This window comes from Aphelocoma coerulescens, chromosome 1 (genome assembly GCF_041296385.1).
Source record: "Aphelocoma coerulescens isolate FSJ_1873_10779 chromosome 1, UR_Acoe_1.0, whole genome shotgun sequence".
NCBI lineage: Eukaryota > Metazoa > Chordata > Aves > Passeriformes > Corvidae > Aphelocoma > Aphelocoma coerulescens.
In genome coordinates, this window is record NC_091013.1 from 73,057,611 (window position 1) to 73,083,239 (window position 25,629).

Genomic DNA, 25,629 nt, shown 5'->3' on the forward strand with positions numbered 1-25,629 from the left:
AAAAACTATTTTAAGTATGATTCTTTCAATAGTCTCTTGAATTATGGCATTAAACACCTTGCAGTGCTTACTTTAAGCCTGTTTTGGTTATCTGATGCACATTCTTTCAAGTGTTTAAAAGTTACAGACAGTCACATTTTATCTACACTACAGAAAAGGAAAAATTCTGCGACAAGAATCATTATCATGTAATTTCTTTATACTACTTCGAAAATTTGGTGCTGGAACAACTCATAATAGAATATTGAAAATCTGCAACTATAAACAAGCCTTTTCTTAGTATTCTAGACAACAATAATGTATAAATAACTCCTGCAGACCATTTGAAGTACATTTGTCCCAGCCTTCCTCCTTCACAAACAGCAAGGGTTATCAGAAGCAAATGCCTTGATTATATAAAGAAAACCTAAGTTGCAGCTAGGCTTGCTGACTTACATTGATCCCATTTAACAGAGCCTTACTGGATTTAAAGTGCTCAAAATAACTGTCTGGGTCACAGTCCATGTGATAAAGGCCACCTGGTGAGGCCTCAGGAGCCCTCCTGCAGGGACAACTTGCCATTCAGATCCTCCAATGACCTCAAGCTAAACCAGAAGCAAATTCAGTAATTTGTTTCTCAGAACTCCAATTAACCTTAAACTGGAAGGGAAAGTAAAAAAGGGATCAAGCATTCCATTTTATGTCAAATAATAGCCATTTTATGGCAATACACAGTGTTTCTCATTTCCCATATCTAATATTCACCATGAAAAACCTTTTAAAACAGGACTTTTCAGAGAAAAAAACCAACTGTTCTTAAACTCTCTTATCCCCAGCAGTTGATCTAAAATGTCACATGGAAGTGTTACGTTTTCACATAATTCAGTTAATCCAAATTTTAAATGTCACAGGGAAGTCTCAAGTTTTCTTACAGTTCTTTTCCATACAAGAAATCCTCTGGATATCATTTATGCATATACACACAAGTACAGTTCATTCATGTGTACATTCATGCTCTATATATACACATAATTCATACACATTTATTATACACATGACACACAGAGATGATGGAAAAGACCAACAATGTAGGTCAAACAGCAAAAGAAAAAGCACTTAAGATTAATGTTGAATTGTCATGATACATTCTCCACCTCTATTCCTAACAAACCTGCCCCACTCCCAGTTCTCACCAGGCAGGAGACACTTTACCACTGGGAAACAACTGCAATGATGCTTTTTCAGGCTACCACACTATGAATCACAACACTTAAAATACCTTGCAGTCAAAGCAACTTTGATATCCATCTGAACAGCCAGACAACAGCAGCAGAAATTTCCTGGTATGTGTCAGGAAACGCATGGACAGCCCATGAAGATTTTAATTACTACAAAATAAAGCAACATCCCTGGAGCTCCTCAAGGTGAAGCTTTACACCCACACCACAAATTTTCCTGATTTTGACACTCCTACCAACACTTGACTTTCCCTATGTATCAGAAACCTGGAAAAGGCAACTAGTCTATGTGGGGGGAAAACAGATTTATTTTGGGTGCTTTCATGGAAAAAGTGAACTAAATATTTTGTGTCTGGATCCAACAGCTGACTCTAAGTGAATTGACAAAAATTCCCAACTATTTTTATCCTAAGCCAAGTGTGCCATCTGTTCCCATGAAGTCCATCTTCTGGTAGCTACCGTACTACAGCATTATCCCAAAGTGCCATGTGATCAAGGACTAGTGCATATATCAAGAAAGATACTATGAGTGACACAAAGCAACACTCAAAGACAGTTGTAACAATTAAAAAAACAACCTACCATCCAAAAATAAAATCACCACAAAGCGCAAGCAGCCTTACCAAGGCCCCCTGTTAATACAGCTTTTTGTGTAGTGGTTGTTTCACTCTGGTGCCTAAGGAATGCTGAGCTCTGGTCAGAGACTTTCCCAGGGTGGGGATGCATTTCATGTCTTTCCTACACTTGATCTGCCTGTGCACAGTAACCTGAGCACTAAGGATGCTACTTCCCTCTTCTAGGTAATCTTCCTCACTGTTTTTCCACACAGTCAACATCTTCAAGTTAATCACAGAAGCCATTCCTGTTTGACACACGAGAAATACACAATGTGTAATTTTTCAGTTCATAAAATGAAATAGTAGTAGTTACAGATGGCACAGCAGAACATCCAGCTATCAGAAGTATAGGAGCTCCCCATACTCCAACAACTGAATCACAAGCAAGTAACATAGGGTCCAGCAGAAATCAAGATGGATCATACTCCTTTTCCTGCCCTTATCAATACTGAACACATTTTTTCAAAACTAACCTACATGGGCAGATATCCATTTGTTCCTCTCACCAGAAACAGAATACTAAGAGAAATGAAACTGCAATAAAAAACATAAATCTAAACATACTTGATATATTTGTTACTGATATGTGAGGCACACCAAGATCGCAAGCAGCTACATCTCCCCAGATACAAAACACTACCTTCTCTCTTGGTGTTTCTGGCTCTTTTGTGACAGATCCTCTCTCTAGCTAGGATCACAAATTCAGATGTCAAGGTTCTGCCCACCATTACCTTCTTAATAATTCAACATATGATGCTGGCCTCAGATTTTTCTTTTTGCTGCTGTTTTGAGCTTATAGTAGCATTCTGGGTTGGAGTTTTGTGGGTTTTTTTTATTGGAGTTTTTTTGGGGGGGGTATTAAAGTCAGTGTCAGGCAGTACTACAAGTAACATGCTTTGATACAGTAACATTGGCGTACAAAACCTCATTTTCAGTATTGAGGAGATTTCCTCGTTACCCATACAGTAACTCCTATTGTGAGACAAATAAGCTACTATAAAACCATAGTGAGTCTCAGACAGAATTCAGCAGTTACTCTTCTGTAAAAATCCCCTTTCAACACTTGAAGGCTGGAAAGAAAGTTGTGTTCCATGAAATCTGGCATTGTATCAACACATCTCCATGGAGCTGGCAGGATAGAAGTGCTCCAGAAACCAGCTTCAAGGAAAAAAAGCATTCTTACCACATACAAATAATCGCTAAAAAGAGGCTTAAGCAACTTTTTCTCCTAGCTAAAAATCATCAAATCACAGCTACGATTACTGGGGATGCAGAGGTTATCAGTGATAACATCAAATGTTTTTAATCTGCTTTATTCCTGTATTTCAAATCAGTGCATTAAAATACCCCTTGTGGAACCTTTTGTCTGTCTTTCTTCAAGGCATATATGTCTTAGCTTTTTTAAGGGTCTATGAAATTTCAGAACCTAACAATGAGTATTTGAAAGCATCACGCTGATTTACACCTATGTCTGTAATTCTCCTCTTTTAGTCAATGTCAAGTGTGGGTGAATGTTAAGTGTGAGCTGGGATGAAAATAGTCTTACATAGTATAATAAAAGCACAAACCATCAAAATACATCAACTCCATAATAAAGAATAGCATGATCCATCAGGTTTTTTCACCTGTGAGCCTCTGGGGATGTTCAAAGACTTCAGAGACTGCATTAGCAAGTTGTGTGGTACAACAGGAGCATAGGCACCTTCAGAGCAGAATAGCTGCTGCTGCTGATCCTGAGTCCATCTTGCATACACTGTTTTTGGTAGGGAAACAGGAATATTTGTTCCACACTAGTGCTCTTCCAGTCTACGGCCTGTTAGATGCTGACACCATCACATCTGCTCCTACAGACAACCTTTTGGTTTTAGACTCATGTGAAAGAGTTCATATACTTCACATCTGGGGTATTTGCATCATAAATATAATCCTGGATCCAAACCAAACCTGCACCATAATACACCCTACAATGTTGTTTCAGCATGCTTTGATTTGCTATATAAAGGCTGAAAAAGAGCAGTTTTATTTTGTTTTAATTTTGTCAGGACAAGATAGCAGAAGAGAGGCACATACAGGCTAAAAAGAAAAAAAAATCATCTTAAAGCTGAAAATACGTGACAGTATTTTTTAATTATGCTTTCCTCCAATACTTACAGATGAAGGCTCCTTGGAAAAGGAGGGAATAAAAAAAAAACTATGTACAGGAGTCAGAGCTTCCTTGATCCTCTCACTCTCGATAATGCACTCAGCCACCCAATCCTTGGGGAAGGATCTCATCTTCCTTACTAACTGGCAGTCAAACACACAGCAAAGTCCTGGCAATACAGCCAACTAAAACCACTGAAAGAGGAACAGGCTGCCTAAACCTAGCAAGGCTGTAACTGCCAAGGAGCATCACAAAGGTCACCGTAAGGTAACCTGTTACAGTAAGGTTACCAAACACCTGCATTCCTACAATATCTGTACACTCTGACATTAAATTTACTCTCCAAATGTGAGAAAGGCAAGAAGCAGCACCTCAGTTATACCACTGAGAGGCAAAAAGCCACTTGTGTGCTGGTCACCATCATCAAGGCCTGTACAAGAATCAGAAACTGGACCTAGATCATATCAGTACTTACCAACAAATGTTTCAACCACAAGATGAGTTATGTTTCCTTCTCAGAAGCAAAACCCAGTCATTGCCTTAAGATCTACTCCACTTAAAGTTGTGCTTTTTAAGACAGCTGTAAGCCAACCGCTCCTTGTTTTAATTAAATGGATTCTTTCTCCTATTCCTATTTCAACATTTGTGCTATTGTAGCTGCTGCTCCTGGCTGAGCTGCTTCTCGTGCTGGAATCAGATTGGAAGTCAGCAAAAATCTAATCCAGAGGAAAGAAGTCAAAGCAGTTTACGGCATTACTACCCTTGTATCTGAGAGCATGGAAGTGATAGTGAGAGCATTCAATCTGCTTCAGGACAAAAAAAAAAATACCCAACAAACAAAGCAATTCAAGCCAAACTCCCATTTCATACCCAGTTACAGTGTTCAGCTGTGTAGGTAAACAGCAAGCTAAGCACAAGTGACTAGGTAACAAGACCTGAAAGACTAGCGACTGCTTCCTACAAGAAATGGCACCAATATTGTAACATTAAAAGAATTTTAGTTGAGTCATAGAATACGCTGAGTTGGAAGGGACCCATGAAGATAGTCCAGTCCAGCTCCTGACCATACAGGGCAATCCAAAAGTTAATCCAGGTACTTAAGAATGTGGCCTAAATGCTTCTTGAACTCTGGACAGGTTTGGGGTCATGACCACTTCCCTGCGGAGACTGCTCCAGTGCTCGACCACCACTCTCAGTGAACAATTTCTCCCTAACATCCAATCTAAACTTCCCTGATGCAGCTTTACATCATTCCCTTGTGTCTTGTCACTGGACACCTGGACACAGGCTGGACCAGCATCTCCCTTTCCACCTGCCTCACACGGAATTTGTAGACAGCAACAAGGTACCCTCTTCTCCAAGATAAGCGTCTTCAGATGCTCCTCATAAGTCAGTCTCTCTAGTCCCAGTCCATCCTATTGGTAGGAACAGAAACCAATGACACTAAAAGCTCAGAGCTCTTGCAATTTTCAGCCACTTTCTGCTGCCACATTTCCCAAAATCACAGAAGCATCCCAGCAAACTCTGAGTAGGCCAACAAAGACTTTACTGAACAGAAGAAAACAGACATCCCTTGCATGCATTACAAATTCTGCTTATCTTTTTAGCCACATAAGTAGTTTATGTCTGTATCCTTTCCATCTCTTTCTGAAAACCATGCTTTTAGTGGATGCTAACCTGGTATACATTGATTTCTGTGGTTCATTTACAAAAAGAAACAAGCAGCATATACTCATAAATATTTAAGACCAAATTTCCTTTCAAAGAATGAAATATTAAATATGTACTTTTTGTAATAAATATACAGTACTCTGAAACAGGAGCATGGATAGCAGCTCAAGACAAAAATTGGTATCCTCTTCTCAGGAACAAGAAGTCACTTATCTGATGAAAGGTACCATCACATCTCAAGAAAAGTAGCTGCCCTTAGCTCCTGGTAAATTGTGAAGGTCCCTTTTTTCTTTTCCAAGAGACTAAGACAGAATCAAGGATAAACCATAAAAAAAATTAAGGAACCATTCTCTCCATGTTTTCGATCTAAAATCCAAATTTAATCCAAACTGATCTTGTAATTCATAGAGAACAGAACATTTCTTTACCTGTTTACCATTAATCACCTGCCATAAAATGCATACAAGTAGATTGCATGTTGAACTGATCACATTCATATTTCCCAACTGCATCTATCAGCATTCAGCCAAACACCTGACGCCGCTCAGTTTTATACTGGTGAGAAGATGCCCTGCCCACATTTTAGAGCCACAGTCCAACCTTCTCTTCCTTTATAGCAGCCCTACTGACAGTGCTTCATCTCCTCCTTCACTACCATTGCTTCGTGCATACTCTCCACTCCAGTTGCCAACACAGCAACCAAGACTTGTGCCCTTCACATGCCCTACAGCTGCTTTCCTCTACTAACTTGGACTCTACTCTCCATTCCTCACTTCTGCAATGTCACATCTCACTATTACTTTGGAAGCTGCCAGCTGGTCCAACAAGAGTTGGAGGCATTGGTAACTGAGAGATATAAACTAATCCTTCCGACTACGCTTTCACCCCTCCAGTTTTACAATCCAGTGTCTGCCAACAAGCCCTATTTGGTACAAAACTTTTCTCTTTTTTTTATTATTATTAAAACTGTTTACTATTCAGAGACAGATTTTGAAGACTGCTTCTCACTCTCAGAAGAAAGAGTCCTGTAACTAAAAGAATGCTGACAGGCTAGACCAGGCAGCTATCTGCAAAGACTCAGTGCTCTATTTTTTAAGTATAAGCATCCATTAATACCTATTTTAAATTGTTTTAATGTATAGCTTAGGCTACTTTGTAGCTGCAACCAGATAATTTAAGGGCAGTCTGTTTTATCTTGAAGGCTCTTCTCAGCAGTGCCAAGCAATGGGACATGAGGCAACGGGCAGAAACCAATGCAGGAAGTTCCAGCTGAACATGAGGAAGAACTTCTTCACTGTGCAGTGACCACTCACGGGACCAGGCTGTCCAGAGAGGTTGTAGAGTCTCCCCCACTGGAGACATTCAAGCACTATCTACACACAATCCTGTGCCATGTGCTCCAGGATGGCCCTGCTTGAGCAGGGAGGTTGGACCAGATGCCCCACTGTGGTCCCTTCCAACCTTATCCACTCTGTGAAATACACACACTGCACATAAAAAATGAGGAAGCTTTAAAAGTTAATGTTTTATTTACAAGCAAAAATATAAGACCACAATGAGTCTTGATGAAGCAGATTTTAATTTTATTCCTGAATTTAAAAAAGAAAGGGCAGCCATCTAGATCCTGATGATCACTGCAGTCTCTAGTAAACCTAAAGAAAGCAGCTTCAAATCAATTAGGGCACCTATTCCTAAAGAAAGAAAACCCCAACTGATTATTTTCTCCCCTCCAGTTCCACAAGGGTTAGTACTGAACTTTGCCATGAGTTTGCTTCAAAACATTTTGCATACTGGACCAAAATACTTTCAATATTACCTATCATTAAATTGCTTTGAAGAAAAAGATTTCCTAGATGTCCATTCTTAACACTGGTAAGTAGATTTTGGACCTAAAACATGCTGAAGTGAAAACGGGGTTGGGGGGGGGGGGCAGAGTTAAATCCTGGAATGTTAATGTTCAGGATGCTTTTGTTTTTCTTTAAAACATACAACAGAAACGAAGAAAGATGCAGAATTCTGAAGTGAACCTAATCTAAGCTTGCCTCCCTCACAGCAGTGCTGTTGCTGTTATACCAGTAATAAAATCTTCTCCTGTGAAATGCAATTATTAGTTTAAAACCCACTGAGCTGATGAGATCCCACAATCCAAGAGGAATAGATTTCTTAACTACAGCTGTGACCAGCTGGCTGCTAAACAAAAAAGGGACTGCCACTGCCATCTCTGTGATGAGGCTCCAGTGGGCAATGCTATGGTTGTTGGCTTTCCTCCTGAGGTTGAGAATCACATTAAACCAAGCAAAACCTGTTGTGACTGGAGACCAGGTTTTTTTATGGACTGACAGGGTAACTGTAGGCACAAACACATGGACTCCAACTCTCAAAGACTGTAATTTAAAGTTATCTGTGGTTACATGGATCTTCCATACGCCCCACCAAATTATGTAACAAACCTATCAATACTTACATTGCTCTTAATTACACTTTAAAATAATCAATGTAATCTACATAGACTACATGAACATATGGAAAAAATCAAGCCATTAGAGACTAATCTACACACAGTTCAAAAAGTAATTTAACTACATCAGTTAAATTTAGAAACTGATTTATTTAATCACTGCACAGACAACCAAGATTTAAACCTCATCTTCAAGCAGAACCCTGTGCACTAGCTGCATAATTCAGAGGGAAGTTATTATGATGCCAATCACAGAAGAGTTCAGAGAAGAGGCCAATGACTGCATTTATTTGCAGAAATGAAAATTTCCCAGTCTCAGACAGTGATAACAAAGAATATATCTATATGTGATGAGCATGCTAAGGCTCTCACAGTGCAGACACCAGTTTTAATACACAAAGAGAAGAAATTTGTTTACATCAAACCCATTTTGCCAGGCTGCAATTGAATTCAACACCATGCAGTCAAGTCCAAAATGTAAATAAGTGCATACTGAAAAGTTTAACCCCAGACAGGCAAGAGTTAAGCCCAAATATTCAGCCTCTCCTGACATCAAAAACAGACAAAACAAGAAAAGCTCCTAGAAAATGCATGTACCTCAAGATTGAAATTTGTGATCACTTCTCTAGCCTAAGTTAGTCTCTCCCAAAACCAGTTCCACCTCATTTTGGCTTTACTGTTTGAAATGCAAGAATTCTGTAATACTTTTGCCTTTTTCATAGGTCTTTTTCCATCCCCAGGAAACCACTGGGAAAACATTTGTCTTCCTACTCCCCCCATCCACTGCTATGCAATTAGTGATCTGCAGCTTCTGGCTGGTCAAGTAGTCCAAAAACCTTCCACCATTCTCCAGAGACTATTTGTCTCCTGCCCAACCTACTTTTCATATTCACCCTGCCGCATTCTCAAGAGTTTTCCTTCCTTCAGGGAACTATTCTTAATGGTTTATTTTAAATCAAAAATTGAAGTTACTAAATAAATCTATAATTTAGCAGCCATGAAGATTAAAGGATACAGGTCACACAACTGAAGAGCCAGATAGCACAGGCAAAAGTCTTAGCATATAGATTTGATTTAACCCTGACTAAAAGTATCCAAGTTGCTTTCCCAGTAGAAGTATTTCCAAAGACTGCAAGAGTATTCACAGCACACAGCAATCACAAACACACTTTTAACACCTTTTTTCAAAATGTGTAACTGAATATGCAATATTTTATCTGACAAACTAAGTGTAGAGGTGTATTTCATAGAATTGCTTGTATGTGATGACAGAAGAATTCTTCTGGTAGTCTACTGAATTGACAGCTGGGGCTAGTAAGCATCAGAGGCTGTTTTCAAGCCCTGAATCTGGTATTTAATTCCCCACTACATGCTAACTTTCTGTGGAAACCACTTTTGTACTGTAGTGTTGTAGGTTTATAACAGAAGTTTAGAAAAGCTAGTGCATGCTACTCACACAGGATGGTATTCTAAGCAATCAGCACCGTTTACAAACATTTAATGTAGTATTTTTATCAACCTGACAACTTTTGGGGGCATTTATATTAGCAAAACACAGTAGGAAATCCAGAGAAGCAAGACAAGGCACAACTATAATCCAAGTGACAAACTGAGTGACTTAATTTCAAATGCCTCACTACAAATGCAGAACGGGTGAATTAAGCTGTTTAAATTTTTTATTATGACTTTTAAGTGTAATTCTTTGAATAGAAATCTTAAAAGAAAATATATTACATTTCTATAGAAATCAAGCATTATTTTAAGTACAAGTTTCTCATTTTATTGATCAGGTAGTTTCCAAATTGTATGTTCAGTTAGAATGCTTGTGATACATGAATGATCAATGTTCAACCAAAAATTAGAACTTGTTTACTAGAATTAGGTTGTTGGGGTTTTCTTTTAATTTAAAGGCTGATTATTTTCAAATATGTTCAGCATTGTCTTTATACCCTCTTCAGTTACATTTAACTCCAGACTAGTTAAACACTAGACACTTTAATTAAACCCTACATGAAAGTTTGGCTTAAACTGCACAAAGAAACAAAATATTTGATAAAACTACACTGAGAACGAACAGCAAATATCTCAAAATAACTTTTAAAGTTTTACTAATAAATATAACCTAGGTAAAATATTCCAAACCCAAGGTTCTTATTCTTGTAATAACTAATTCCTATAGCTTCTCACAAATAAAAGCAATGATGTTTCTATGCAGCATGAAATGCAACTCAAATATAACAGTGCTGTAACATTCACTGCTTTGTTAAATAATAAGCAATATGCTAAACTACTAATCTAGTAGCAAAGCATATTTTCAATCTTGGATATGTCCATTTGGTTTACCCTTGGGGTTTTTTTTGCAGACTACTTACATTCCCTGACACAGTTCCTCCACTTTCGACATCTAGAGCAAGAGATCTTTTTTCCAAACGATTTCAGTACATAACTATCAGGTTACCTTTCCATTTAATGGGTAGTGCAAGAGGGGTAAAGGGGGAAAGAGTGGGTTTTCTTTCACCCTTCTCCTTCAAAGGCTGTTGCCATATCTCTCCCATTCCTCTGTGTTCCATATTTCCTCCTGATTCCTTCACTCCTCAAAACAGTTTTCTATTTGACATTGTGAATGCCCACATTTTCCAGAATAATTCTTTTTCCTAACTTAAAGTGCAATCTTTTTCAGAACATATATGCTGATAAGCATCTTGAGTACCATCAAGTATATACTCAGAACTCAAAACTGAAATAAGCATAAGCAAATTTCATCTGAGGGGAAAACTGTGGCAAAGGATCATAGCCAGGGTTATAGACAGAGTCAGCTCTAGGACACAGGAGCACAGTACCCTTAACAACAGTCTCCTAAAGCACTGCTGCATACTTTACTGGTTTTCAGAGACCTTGAAGCAAGGCTGGCAGTGGTTTCTGCCAAAGGCAGCACTGTGGTGTGCAATACAGGAAGAAAACAGTCTCACCTACAAGTACCTAATACTACTTTTAACCTCACCCTCTCAGAAGGAAGAGCAACAAATCTGCTTTTCAGCTTCTTCCCCTGCTCAAAAACTTTCTCGTTCCCACTGCAGAAGCCAACAAGCTGCAGCTCCCTGGAAATATACATATACACACACTTATCACCTTTACTTATTGTAACAAAATTGTCTGCACTTAGGCAGTAGACCTTCATTAGCACCCCCCCAGGTGTGTCCCACCTCTTATGTCACACGGGGAAGTGCTACTCTTCCAGCAACACAACAGACAGTCCTCATCTAAAAGGCCCCTGGTGCTGAGTGTGGCAGCTGAGAGAGATTGGGGGCAGTGGAATATTTCCCCACACAGCTAGTTTAATATCAATAAATATAAATCTTTTATTATCCGTTGCACTTTGAGGCAAACGAACATTCAACCTCAGCAGATTTAGTTTAAATCTCTTAGACAATACATGAACAAAGTACAGATTATACAGGGTAAAAGTAACTAACAGATGCAAATTTATAAATCCAATATCTCATGAACAACCATAAATAAAGTAAATTTATTTTGGTTTTCTACACAATAAGATTAGTATTTAAATGCTACCAGTCTCCTGGGTTAGCAATGCTTTTGACATTTGTTTCAGGGCCTAATACAGCACATCATAAACCTCCTTCGCAAGGCTAATTTATAACCTTCTGGACAAGTTTCCAAAATTCATCACTGGTCTTCAGTTCGAGGGACTTATCACAGTCTTCAAAGCTATTTGTAGTAGATTCACACAAATGCAAAGTAAGTGACAAGGAATGTTCCTTAAGAGCTCTCCTGAACAACTTACCATTTACAAAGGAGTACAGAATATCCGTACTGTTTACACGATTCAGAAGACAGCTGCTCTCCAACTTCCCAGCACACTCAGGTGGCTTTTTCTGCAAACAAAGACAAATTTAACTTAGTCTTTCAGTAACAGAATAATTAACATTATGCATTAAAAATAGGTTTTGGTTCAGTGATCAGCTGGAAAAAAAAACTTAGTAAAATATACATGAGTAGAATGCAGACAGTTTTAATTGTTTTGTGCTAAATATTTCATGTTACAGCTTAATTTTTTTTTCAAGGTAACAAAATAGCTTATGTTATTTTATAATCAATTTTTAAATAGAAATATCTGCAGAGAAAGTAACATTTACCCACTTTAAAACTGTGGGGATGGAAAAATCATATAATGGCCTACCTATAAAACACAATAAAACAGCAGGTTTAAGTCCCTCTGAGATTCTTCACAGCAAATTAAATATTACTGAACACAAACCCACAAAAACAAGACTCAAAAAAAGCAATGAGAATCGCTTGCAAAATTTAAGTATTGAGATGTTTCCATGAAAATATTACCATTCCTAGCATCAAGAGAACATTCTGACTTATAGATTAACATTTAGTCATACACTAAATTTTTATAAATTAAGGTTTTTTGTAGTTAAGATATAAATGTCCTTCCTGCAAGAACTGTAGAAAAATGATCTCTAAAATAGATCACTTGCTTATAGGAGGCTAATACTACTACCAGATTTTTAAAGGGTGCTATTATGCATTATTTTGCCTAAATATTTTAGACTATTACAATTTCCAAGAGAAAAAAAACTTATTGATCTTAAGGACACAATCATAAACCAGGATTTATAAGAAAGACAAAGCATCTAGAAGAGCAAGACACTGTTAAAGTCACCATATGACTTCTCAAAGGCAAGACAGCAGTATCTTGCTTGCTCACTGTCACCCCCTGCCTTGCTCACTTTCCTTCATCCTCCCTCAGAATATTAGAACTTTAATGTGCCCAAACCTGGATTCCAGGAAGCACTGGTGCAGTAACTACCTATTCCAAATAAAATATTGTCCTCTAGTTAACTTGCTAGCAAAATCTACCAGTTTGTCAAGGTCTTGGTGCTCACTTAAGTGTTTATGTGCTTAGAGAAAAAAACTGTTTTGAAGAGACATTACAAAGGCTCACATACATATCACTAATTCATGTTCTCATTTCCAGGATAGGTGTACTACACAGGGGAAGTCCCTTCCAAACACAGCTTCACAATCCCAACTAAATTATGTCAGACAGGATCCTATTAGCCTAAGTTAACATAAGACGGACATGGACCTGCTGAAGAGATTCCAGGAGGGCCCCAATGATTATCAGAGGGGCTAGAGCACCTTGTCCTATGAAAACAGGAGCCTGGAGAAGACTCCAGGGAGACCTTATAGCAACTTCCAGAACCAAGAGGAGACCACCAAGAGAGCTGGAGATGCATTTTTTTTTTACAAGGACATGTAATGAAAAGACAAGGGTGACTGGCTTTAAACTGAAAGAGGGTAAGTTTAGGTTATATATTGGAAAGAAATTCTTCACTGTGAGAGTGGTGAAACACTGGAACAGGTTGCCCAGAGAAGTTATGGAAGTCTTCAAGGCCAGGTTGGATGGGGCTTTAAGCAGCCTGGTCTAGTGGAAGGTGTTCTGCCCATGGCAATGGCATTGGAACTAGATGTTCTTCAAGATTCCTTCCAAGCCAGGCTATTCTGTGATTCTGTAAGTGACTTCAACCAGCAGTGAATTAAGAATGCTCGTGGTTCAGAAAACAGTACATCTGCTTTAGAGCAAATAGCACTACATTAAAAACACTACAGAACAGACACCATAGAGCACTTGTAGTACAAGGTGACTGGAACTTCATGTAAATCTTAAACTCTCTAGTACTATCAGGGTGGTTGAGAATGTATTGGCACATTACATTATCCTCAGCAGCAAAGGCACCTTATGAAGTTCTCGGTTCCCCATATTAGCTACACATTTTTGTCCACACACTTTACCACTTCCATCATTTACATCTACACATCGTCTGTAGCACTGCACTACATAAACAGGATACTTGCATCCATCCTGTGATGAAAGAACTCCTCACTCAGATCAATATATGACCTATACAGGGATGGAAAGAAAGCTGACAATTACCACACAGTGAGGACAATTCTCAGCTTTCACAGTGAAATCAAATCAAATCAACTTGACATATATTTCAGTATAAATCAAGATATGGTCAATGTCAAGCAGTTTTAGATTTCTTTTCTGTAATCAGATTTTTTTTTTTTTTTTAAGTAGAACATTGAAAAAGACCCAGGATAAGCCAGAGAAAAAAGTGCTGCACTCTCTGTGTTCCACATTTAAGATACACAGCTATGATGAAAACACAAGATACAGACAGGAAAATATATTTTGGCACACCACTAACAGTCCAGCAAAACCTATCTACTGCCACAACTGTGAAAACTGACACATTCCCTTTTGAATGGATTCCTTCCTTCTTTCCCATTAAATCCCCAAGATGGGGGAGAAAAAAAAAAAAAAACACAACAAAAGCCAGTATAAAAGGATAAAAGATTCTTACTCATTATCAAGTACATCACTGACTCCTCTGCCAAGTGCCCCATTTGACGCATTCACTGACTAAGTTACAGAAAGTACTAAACAGTTTCAACAGGATAAGAATTTAGACATGCAGAATGCGTAACAATGACTTCTGGCAAGAAATGTATATCCAACTGAATTTTGTTTAAAATCAATGTTTTAAAGCTTTCTAAACAGAACTCCTAGAAAAGAGGGTACTGTAGGCAAGCAATTTGAAGAACAAGCTATATGGCGCACAGAGGATTACTTCAGAAATCCACATGAAAACAACCATAAAGGATTTAATGCAAGACATAACTTTTACACAGATTGAGGATTAAAAGTATCCAAATGGCAGGTCATCATGAAAATGGTGAAAAAAAGGATTTTTTTTTTAAGTCTGCTTTCTGGGGTGGGGGGAGGGTTTTTAAAACATGCTTTCATATATAGAGATCCAAAACTTACCACTATAGTTTGAATTCAAATAACTGCTTTACCGATGGATACACACAAAAAGGAAGTGGTTTAAAACCTCAATACTGGTTTGCGTTGTTAAATTCATGCATGTATTCAATCTTAAAAGCATGAAACTCAATCTTGGAAACTAGTGTAACTCTGCAACACACATTTGGAAAATCCAGACAGATTCTGATATCTTCAAAGAGTAGAACCACACATCAATTAGTAATTAGGTCCCCCTCGATCTTAAGAAGTTCTACAGTGGGATGAGGGCTTTTCTGTAAAAGAGCCATACAGTCAATTTCTTAAAACTAAGGGGCCTCTCAGTAGCACATCCTAAGGAGCTTTCATGAGGTTGATCAAGACAACTCAAAACTTTCTTATCTTTAAACTAGACTTGTTCCATATCCCAGTCTTAAATTTGGGCGCAGAACAGGAGCAGCATAAAGACACAGCAGTTCATGTTTTCCAGGTGGTCTTTAATTAAAGATTCTCTTGCTGTTGTCTAGTCCGAACTCTTGAGTCTCCACAGCATCCAGAAATGCAGAATTAGTTGGGATAAACACTGTACTTGGAGTGCAGAGAGCAATCTGCCCTTTGACAAGCCCTCAAAGGACAACTTCCCACTCTGCATGTCCTTGAGAACCACTCTGACAGTCAGACTTAGTCACAGCACCCAGTGTGTCCTTTGCCACAAATTCCTTCCAAGGAATGAACAAGTTCAAGCTCTTGAAGTTTTTCTTCAGAGCATAGGCAAATAAATTAAAAATACCAAACCTGTGTGGAGTACCTGGTGTCTCTTTTATTCCTTTTCACTCACTGGATTATGGTACAAATATTCACTACTCGACTGAGTATAGCAGTCCTTCAGTACTGGACAGAGGAAACCCTCTAAAACCATCTAAACAGCAGGCTTGCAAAATCCTAAACATCCTGTGGAATTTAACTGAGGTTAAACACTTGATCATCAGAGATTTTGCAATCTACAAAAGCCAGCCCATCAAGCCTATGAGCCAGCCAGTAACAGCAGTGATTTGTCAGACATTCTGTGCTGGTAAGAAGCACGACCATCCCTACATCTATCACCTGTTTGGTGTCTCAACAACAAGAGGCTTGCCCAGGACTACACTCTCTTCTTAATGGTCAGCACTGACTCTAGTGCAAATGAAGCCAAACAAAGATTATACAGCAAATTACTAGTACCAACCACAAGAGACAGGAAGTAGCTCTCTTATCTTTGATGCAAAAAGAAAGGGTTCTTCCACCACCAGGAAAGAAAAAAGGCCAATACCTCTGAGAAGGAACAGATTTCAGATGGGATAGCAACATCAAAATGTTTTCAAACACTTGAAAAGGTTTGCTGGCAGCGTTCACCATCCCTAAATCCTAATATCACAGTACAAGTCTTCTGTACTATCAGCCTGCTCCTTCTCCCAATACAGCCCTGCACTCTTCTCCAGAAGTACAGTGTACACATCTTTACAGAATAGCAGAGAGTTCCCTCCTAGCTCCATTCCCAGCCTGTAGAGATATCTCCCTAATGCTTCACGAAAGGAATGCTGATGGCTTTACTCAAGTGCATCCCCACTCTCACATAACACTAAAAATGAGTCATCCTCAGCAGACAGCATCTCTGTAACTTTAGTTGTTACCCACCCAGCATTACACAGCACAGTTTTTCAATTACTAATATTTAAGAAAATGTTTCTTAAAATACAAAGGTCCCTTAAATTCTACTTTCTGGACCATTCAACCTCACTTTTCTTGTTAGCCGACACTGCTAAAAAGCATGAACATCTAGACAGATGCTTTGTGTAAGTATTCCAGACAGAAAACCTGTGGGTTCATTAAGGGCATTAGTCCAAGGCTAGGGGATGGGACTCTCAAGTTATTTGCTTAATTAAAATACGTAAATTTGGTGACAAAATCAATACAAAAATATTGTCAGATAATTAACAGCCAACATTCAAAGCAAATACCAGATTTCATGTTGTGCTGGACAAAACTTAAGATATTCTTTACTCATACTTCTCCAGAAATAGCAGAGGGTCATGCAGTTTGTACCCTACAGTTTCGTAACGTTAGGGAGAAGTGGCAGAGGAAGGGAGGTGTGAATCAGCACAGGCCATAGAGCCCCGCTGAAAAGCATTAGCCAAAATACTATATATACACACACACATAAACCACTAAAATGAGACACCTCAAGATTGATAAATGAAATCTAGTAGGCTCCAGAATGTCCAGAAAAAAGAGGGAAATTAAACAGAACTGATGTGATTTTTAAAAAGGGAAAAAAATACCACATCTATAAAGAAGTGCAACAGGGAAGGAAGCAGCACCAAGGTCCTACTAAACAACTCAGCACTGCTGGAGCTGACAGCCAACTTCAATTCCGTGGAATCAGAATTATGCAGATGGTCACAGCCTGGATCAAGTAAGCAGCTGCTCTCTCTAGCACACCCCATTCAGGGCCAAGACATATTTTTACATCTGGATCTAGCTGAAAGCAACCACTCACATCACTCCATAGCTAATTCCCCTATAGCTTGGTGGTGAAAGAGAAATGAAAAAACATAAGAGCACACATTTAATGTTTGGAGAATAGAAGGCACATCCTTCACCCTAGCAGACAGAAAGGTACTTTGTGGTACAGAGCTGGGTACATAGAAAAAATTTCACCTTCCCTGTTATTATGTCCTCCTAAGAGGCCACATCCTTTGTTAAAAAACCACAACTGAGATATGAAGCTTGCTTCCATTGGGAACTGCTTTAAAGTACATAAATAGCAAGAGGTCAAAAAAAAAAAAAAGACATTGGACTTGTGGGAGATGATTAAGTGACTACTAGGGGTGAATTAAAAACAGTGGTATTCAGTGCTTTTTTCATAGAATTACAGAATGGCTTAGGTTGGAAGTGATTTTAATGATCATTTTGTTCCAACCCCCTTGCCATGGGCAGAGACACCTTCCACTAGACCAGGTTGCTCAGAGCCTCATCCAACCTTGCCTTGAACACTTCCAGGGATGGGGAGTCCACAACACCACTGTTCCAGTGGCTCACCATCTGAGTAAGGAATTCCTTCGTATCTACCCTCTTTCAGTATAAAGCCATTACCTCTTGTCCTGACACAAAAAGCGTTCTCTTCCCAGGCTGAACAGCCCCAGATCTCCGAGCCTTCCTTTACAGGAGATGTGCTACAGCCCTCTGATTATTTGCATGGCCTTCCTCTGGACTTGCTCCAACATCTCATCCTTCTTAGCCTAGGAGCCTCAGAGCTGGATAAAGCATTGCAGGTGGAATCTCACAAGAGCAAAGCAGAAGCAAATAATCACCTCCCTCAACCTGCTGGAAAGGCTGCCTCAGTTATAACACTGATAGACCTGGGGCTGCCCAGTCCCCTGAGTTGGAAGGCCGTGAGTGTGGGAACAGTGACTTTCCATTTGTGGACACTGAAATTATAAGGGACCAGATGCATCAGCTGATTAGTCACAATTCCATGGGGCATGATGGGATTCATCCCAGAGTTCTGAAGGAGCCATTAGCCAAAAATACCATATATACACACACATAAACCACTAAAATGAGACACCTTCATGAGACAGGGGTGCTACAGCAGCACCCCTGTCCATCATCTACCAAAGGTTATTGGAGTCAAGAGAGGTCCCTGCTGATCAGGAGCTAGTTTTATTCTAATTTACAAGAAGGGTATGAAGAAAGATCCAGAAAACTACAGATCTGTTCATGTAGCCTCAGTTCTTGGAAAAATTATGGAGAAAAAGATTATACCAGGTAATACTGAAATGCCTTTAAAGAATAATGCAATTAACAAGGACAGTCAATATGGGTTCACAAAAGGGAAGTCCTAACAAATACACTAATTTGGTAACTTTTTCTGATAAGGTCACATCCAGTGGGTGAAGGGAAGGCAGCAGATGCAGTTTTTCTGGATTTTTAGGAAGGCTTTTAATACTGTCTCTCACAGCATCCTTCTGGACAAGTTGTCCAGCTGCAGGATGAGTGGGTTCACGGTATGCTGGCTGAAGGGCAGAGCTCAAAGGGTTGTAGTGAATGGGGCTACACCCAGCTGGTGACCAGTCCCCACTGGTGCTCCTCAGGGATCAGTTCTAGGGCCAGTCCTGTTCCTGTACTTACCAATGATCTGGATGCAGGAGTTCAGTGCACCATTACTGTGTTTGCTGGTGATACCAAACTGGGAGGTGCTTTTGGCTTTCTTGAGGGACAGAGGCTTTGCAGAAGGATCTACATGGGTTGGAACATTGGGCTATGATTTATAGCATGACATTTAACAAGTCCAAATGCTGGATTTTGCACCCAGGACAAAGTAATGCCAGGCACAAGTATAAACTGGGAGAGGAGTGGCTGGACAGCAGCCCTGCAGAGAGGGATCTGGGGTTCACAGCAGGCAGCAGCTCAGTCTGGGTCAGCAGTGAGCCCTGGCAGGCAGGAGGGCAAACCCCATCCCAGGGTGCATCAAACAGCAGCACCAGCTGGGCAAAAAGAGGGATTGTCCTGCTGCATTCAGTGTTGGTGTGGCCTCACCACAAGGATTGTCTGCTGTTCTGGTCTGCACACTTTAGGAAGGTTGTGAAGGTGCTTGAATGCATCCCAAGGGGCTCAACAAAGTTGGAAAAGGGGCTGGGAGGAAAAGTCCTGTGATGAATGGCTGAGGACATGGGGTTTGTCTAGTTTGGAGAAACAGAAGCTGAGCCATGACCTTATTGCTCTCCACAGCTTCCCAGGGAAGGGATATGGAGGGGGAGGTACTGATCTCTTCTCCCTGGGACCCAGTGACCAGGATATGCAGGAATGGTTGAAAGCTGCACCAGGGGAGATTCAGGCTGGACAGTAGGAAGTATTTTGTTACAAAAGGGAGGGGTCACACACTCAAACAGGCTTCCTGGAGAGGTGGTTGATGCCTCAACCCTTGACAGTGTTTAAGAGACATTTGAACAAGATCCCTAACAACAAACATGCTTTAGCTTTTGGTCAGTCCTGAAGCAGTCAGACAGTTGGACTGGATGATGGCTCTAGGTCCCTTCCAAGTGAAATATTCTATTCTCATAAAAAGCTCTGTCATATGCACGTACTTAGGTATGCACGTAGCTAATATTGTAGTTTAGTTCTCACTATTTATAAAGCCTTGTGTATCTACAGATACAGATCTCTCTCTATACATAAAATTAGTATGTTTTATCACTAGGACACCGATTGGAAGATATTTGTGAAAAGTGTGGGGTTTTCCCCCAGTTTTAAAGTCTCAAAAAGCACATAAATTGTTTTCAAACATAGGTATCACAGAGATTAATAATTAAAGAGCCACCATTTATAAAATTAAAACTCAATGGAATTAAAGAGTCACTCCTTACAGCTGACCTATGGGGTTTAATCAAGGACATAAATAAAGAAACAAGGAGGGTGAGAAGGGAGGGAGAAAAATGAAAGCGTTTTAACAGGTGAAACTTATGTGTTTAATTACTCCATTCTACACCCCAGCTGGAAAGCAGCTCTTGAAAGAGACTGAAACACTCTGCATGGTTCAGGTCTATCCCAATTTCTCTAGGGTTTTTTTTCCCTCCCTCCTCCTGTTTTTAAAGGGCCATATGCAACAGGCAGTTTTGTTTGTTTCTTTAGGGTCTTCTTTGTTATTAACATTTTTATTTATAAGCCAATTATACTAAAACAGTTTTGCATGGATCTGTGCCCTCAAATCTTACTCAATGTTAGAGAAGCTCAGCAGTTTAGGAAGATCAAACAAATCACCAGAAATCCCAAAGTATGTGAAATAAAGTCCACTTTTTCTTTTGAAAGGAAGACTGAAGTGGCTTAAAACCATCATGCCTGCTGCTACCATGAGATTTTTATGATTTTAATTAAGACCTGTTTTCCTAAAAGGGAATTTAAAAATACTTTTTTAATATGGGTAATGAAAAGTATCAACTTCATTATCTTAATCACATAACCCATCCAGGTCATCTACTGCCTTACCATCAGATTCAACACCACACAGACACTAACTAAAGAGATTAGTTTTACCTGTTCCCACTACATATTCCCATTCAATAAATTCAATAAATCCTGTCCTTCACATTACTTCACTGTGACATTCACAGCCATGTTTAGTATTTTCTACCGGGGGGAGGAAGAAGAGGCAGTCAGCTGCCACAAATGCAGCATCTTACAAAGTAATTTCCATTAAGAGATTTAGAAACAATAACAAAGATATGATGTGACCACAAAGAAAACTTAAATTACTTAATTCATACATACAATACATACATCTTAGATTTCTCCATAATAATGTGACTGCAGGTAAATTATCCTATTCTGAATTGGTTTCTTGTCTGCATCCCTTCCTCAGTCTTCCAATAACCAGAAAATACCCATTTCAATTTTGCCTTCCTCTATTGAACATTTTGAAAACTATAAATAATTTAGATTTCCAATAATTAAATACAGATTTACATCATGTAAGATACAAAATATCTTGACTTTTGGGGGAAAAAAAACCAAATCGACATTTAATGTGGCACTGGTTGCTGAAAGACATGGGCTGCCAATAAACATGCAAGGATTTTTTTTTTTTTCATTTGAAGAGCAGCTATTCTGTTTAACCCTATGTGGGCAGGAGTGGAGGCACAGGATGTATTGCAGGAAGGAAGGCATGCCATGTCCCAGGGCAATGCCACGCCTGCCGAGGCAGCAGCTGACAGCTCTAGAGCAGTGTGCAGCTTACATGCGGATACGGAAACAACCAGCTATTTTGGTTATTAGTGACCACTTCGCTTTAGGGTGGGAAGAGAGAAGAGTCAGCCGGAAACATGGCACAGCTTCAAACCCACCTCTTCCCACCTCCACATACAAAAAAGCAGAAACCACACAATGCTTTGAAGAGTAACAACTCCACTTCGCAGAGGGCAAGGCCAGAGTTGCACAGCTGTGACACACGGCTTCCTCTTCCCCTCTTCATTTAACAGCTGCCTGGTGCTGGCAAAAGAGCAGTAGAGGAATAAATACAACCAAACAGGGATGCTCAATTAAAACTACTGATATCCAGTGCATGAAGCTTTTGTTCAAAGAGCACCAGCACATGCACTGCAGATGGGTGGAAGGTTGCAACTAAAGCCACACCAGATCAAGAATGTGATGCCTTTACTCTTCTACCACACCTGACCTCGGTTTGAAATGCTCATGTAGGTCTTCAGACGTGACCTCTGTGACCAGTAAGTGCTGAGGTGGTGTAAGCACCACGTCATCTGAGCTGACCATTGATGTTATTACAGGTTACGAACCCCTCCGCAAATTCTGCATGAAGCACAATGAACTGAAACAGCTCATCCAAGAAGGCATGGAACCTTGTCTGTTTGGAGGTTTTTGTTGATGTTTGGGGTTTGTTGTTTTTTTCAAAGCCTCCTTTATGAAGTACCACTTAAAACTATCATCTGACCCCAAATAATATAGTTTTTCTTTCTGCATTGCAGAAATATAGTTTTTCATCTGCAGTGCAGATGCGTATTGGCTTTGTTATTTTTGAAAATCTTGTTGCAGATTACCATGGGAATCACACTTTTTTTTTAAAGAGGTGAGTGCCCCCAACACTTTCAAGATCCTACGTTTTCACAACTACCTCATTTTCAAGTATAACAACAGTATAGAGATATTTTGCCCTTGAGAAAGGCATTTATTTAGTAGTGGCCTTTTACTGAGTTAACATGTAAGTAAGCCCGTTCTGCAACAAAACTACTACTTAGGGGCCAGCGGTTCCATAGGTCATGTTCTCTTATATCCAGAATCACCAAAAGTTGTTTCAAGCCTACAGGAAAACATACTGCTTAAGCTTCCCACTTGGGCCAAGCTTGTTCTTCTTTTAACACCTAATAAGAATCTGATTTAAAGCAGCAAGTCCTGTATGCTTTGAACAAGAAAAGAGGATGAATGCTTCATTAAACACCTGCAGAAACGAGCAAAAAGTATGGAAGGCATATTTTAAAGAACACTAAATACTAATATAATGCAAATTAACTAATCCACAATGGAATTCAATTATTCCTACAGTCTTATCTTCTTACAGTTACATTTTAGTATTTTGTTCAAAGTGGATTTAGAAGTCTCAAAAATACTCTTCTGACAAAAGAACACTTGTCCTCCAAGCTTTGTATTTCAGACAAGCTTTTGTTTGCAGGTTTCCTCCGTATTTTAGCTCTAAAATATCAGGCTGAACATCTTAAGAGAATATAACAACTCTCAGTAACCCTCAATTAAATTCACTTGTTTTATTCCTCTAGATTCAACACCCATACTTCCCACCCTCACAGTTCAATCTCCCTGATGTTTCCCACCCAGAGCTAAAGCAGGTCATTTTTCTCCTTTCTTAGCCTATCCCTATAACTGAATGAGCCTGACAAACTTCTTTTGAGCAACCCGGACTGCTCTATGCTGTGTTTATTGTTCTGTGATGAGGCATGAAGAAAGTTATCTTTGACCAACAAATCAAAGCTGTTCACTATTTAGACTGTCATCTCTGAGGTTCAAAAAACCTAAAAAACTAATTCAGTGTATTTTCTAATGCTTCATATTCAAAAGCATTAACAGCCATAATTCCACCAAGATGAGTAACAGTGGGGATACTCAAACTAGAGTCACAGATCTTACAGCTAACATCACTATTACCAAAAAGTATAAAACGAAGCTGCATTTATTTATACCTGAACCTCAACATTTAAGTTTGCTTTAAAAAACTTGATTATTACAGGCTGCCTACGTGCTTCTCCAACTTCCTCAGCTAACTTGGCTGAGAAAAACACTTGCCAAGCTTGGATTAGCATTTAGCAGCTTGGGGCTAACTGTGCTTGTTGTTTCAACCTTGACAACCAACTGCATGGACACACTATTATACTTAAGCTTCCAGAAGCATTTAACATTTGATTCTGCTGAAAACACAGCTCTACTATATGTTTTGAAAATAAAATCACTTTTTCCTCTTTTAGAGATCCATGATGATGCCAAACATATGCTTGTTTTCTAAACAACAACTGTTTAAAAGAAAGAAAACTCTTTCTGATGTTCCTGCCAAAAAAAACATTCTGTGGCTTAAAGAAATTTGATAGTAAGCAGTTCACTCTGCTAAGGGAAGAAGGATTTACATTTGGCAAGGATTTACACTTCGTGTCTTGCATTTATTTCCCTCCATTTTAAATTTTTTCAGGGATGCATGTGGCACTGGGAAGAGTTTTTGTTGTGGTTTGTGTTTTTTACCTCTTCGAGTATTTCACTCTCTAAAAATAAGGCATCTGTGGATTTTACTAGAAATGACACAAAGCAGAAGTTCATCATAATGTTTTCCTTTTTTACCAGGAATACTAGGATACAGAAGAGAGTTTCAAAGGGAAGTAAAAGACTTCAGAAAAAATGCATCAGCGAGAGTTTGCAGCAAGAGGAAGTGGAACAGAAAATGCAAATGAGGAAGTGGCACACAAAACATTAACAGCTTCATTTTAAAGCATGGAACAGGGAGAGAAGGCAATGGATTTGGGGTTTCAGCAGCTGTTGTCACAGGCAGCAGTAATACTACATACCCAATAAAGGTGGTTATTTCACTGCTGCCTCAATAGTTTTAGATTAAGAGACAAAATGGCTAATAGAAACATGCAAGTTGGATTATATACTACATAAGACTTATTTCTGTACACTTCAGAAAGCCAGAATTTTAAGATGAGGGTTCAATCTGCTACAATATTTGAGTCTGTCCTTCATTAGTAACTCACAGAAATAGTAACTGTACCAATTTACCAAGCAGCTAAGACAACAGAAATTCTGGAATTTTCCCCAGCTGTGGAGTATTACCTGCCTCTCCCCAGTTTTTGCAAATAAGAGTTCTAAATCCCATTGAATAGAAACTAGCCATCACCCTCCAAACTAGAGAAATTACTGAAGCCTGCTAAACTTGCTCCAGCATCAAGCAAACTAGTCAGACAATGGTTCAGCCAGCTGAGTGACCAAGCATAACAGCAAGCTGCAGATCCATGCAAGCTTCAAGGCCCTCAGAATTGTTGGTACAGCAACCAGAACAACATTTTGCAAAGGACACACTTTCCCCAGTAAGCTAGAAACTAGTCTAGAAAAAAAGATCAGAATCCCAAAGATGTCACAGTGGTAGTTCAGATGCAGCTTTTTCAGGATAAGAAAAATCCTTAAGGTTAAAAACTTTACCGCTTATTAGTCCACCAACACGGAAGCTTCTCGTGTCATTACCAGTGCAAAACCAGTACAGAAATTCAGCCACTAGACACGAAGGTCTGTCTTTCCAGCACTAATAGCTTGAGCTATAACCAGGTATAGCTCCTAATGTTCACTTTGTGCTTGTGTGGAGCTATCCGCTCTGAATCAGAGGATACTCGAAATTTCAGGATAGTCTACAAGAGCATGAGCAGCACTTGATGACAGAGTACGTAAATGTTACAACAGCAACATTTCATGTGAGGGCTGAAAGATTATACCTTGGTGCATTCTCAGACACTCCTCTGGAAGGCATTTGTAGCTCCTCGTTTCAACATACAGGTATATCACACTTACCATGCCCAAGCTTTGCAACTCTTCACTTGCTATAACCATACAGTGATTGCTACAGTGAAGATGTACAAGACCTGTAG

The 25,629-nt window shown here is 39.3% G+C and overlaps 1 protein-coding gene across 3 annotated transcripts in view; it reads right to left on the bottom strand.

Annotated features, from left to right (window-relative positions):
• WASF3 (WASP family member 3) overlaps positions 1-25,629 on the bottom strand; it is a 65,751-nt gene that overhangs the window by 34,674 nt on the left and 5,448 nt on the right. For all 3 annotated transcript variants that reach the window (XM_069013067.1, XM_069013045.1, XM_069013055.1), the window contains one exon: positions 11,909-11,999. The gene's annotated coding sequence lies outside the window, so the exon portion shown is untranslated. The remainder of the gene's footprint in view (positions 1-11,908; positions 12,000-25,629) is intronic.